Genomic DNA, 1,214 nt, shown 5'->3' on the forward strand with positions numbered 1-1,214 from the left:
TTTATCTTGCTTCCTTCTTTACCCTTCATCTTCGTCCTTCCTTTTCACGTCTTTCTCACTCTGTTTCTCCCTAAATAATCTCAATTCTTCTCTCTCTCTCTCTCCCTCTCTATCAATATTAATGCTCACACCAATACACATAAAACAAGCCCAAGATAAAAATATTTCGGATTTCTCTTTATTTCACTGATGGCCTTTTGCTCTCTTTGTCTCTCTTGGCTTTTGTATGATTCTTGTACCTTTAGTTCGATCGTTTCTATTTCATCTCCAGGGCTCATACCTCTTTATTAGTGCCACCATCTCCAGGGCCTTGGGAGCCAAGCCTAGTGCCATCATCAGCTTGGGAGCCAAGCCTAGTGCCATCATCAGCTTGGGAGACAAGCCGTCTAATTACTTCGTTATGTCTGATGTCATAAGAAATGACAGTGTAGACACGGTCACATTTCGTAAGCTTCAGGAAGGAAAGGGCGTACAGTAATAACTCCGGAATGTATTTGGCTGAGGAACAATACAAGCTGGAGGTCAATACACGGGGAACGAGGCTGTAGTTGGCCGCACCTGCCAAGCGGCAGACACGAAGGTATGGTACTAGTACTTCGTGTGGTTTCGGCAAGTATGGTACCTATAGAAGCACCTATAGGTACTCAGAAGTACCTATAACTGGTGCCTAACTGGGTCTTTAAACCTTCCCTTGCGTACCACTAAGGTTGTGATTGAAGGAAAACAAGAAGTATCTAATATACGAAATACTAATACTGGTAGTTTCTAATATATTTATAACATCTAAACTATATTAAACTTAGATAATATTTTAATATAGAAGGCCCAAAAATCCTATCTATGAAGGCGTTTACTCTCAAGGTTGGTCACAAATTATAAGTGCCTACTTTGTTCCTTAAATATATGCATATTATTCTCAATTCCAGTACATTGGTCACACCTATTGTTGTCCTGGTATTCACTGTGAGTGGCAGGTAGCTCTCCATCATGAATTTATTCACTCTATGAGAATGTACAGATGGATCCACCACGAATGGGGTGTGATTTTAAAATATGAATAAAGTATTCACTGCAGTCATTTCAAATAATCTTTTTTTTTATTAACACACTTAGGTACATCTGCATTTGTGCAGCTAGCCTAGACTATATGAAGGGTAATACAATGTGTATAAAAACTAGCTACGCGATGCTAAAAATCCCCATCACACAGGATG

Source organism: Procambarus clarkii, chromosome 56 (assembly GCF_040958095.1).
Source record: "Procambarus clarkii isolate CNS0578487 chromosome 56, FALCON_Pclarkii_2.0, whole genome shotgun sequence".
NCBI classification, from domain to species: Eukaryota; Metazoa; Arthropoda; class Malacostraca; order Decapoda; family Cambaridae; genus Procambarus; species Procambarus clarkii.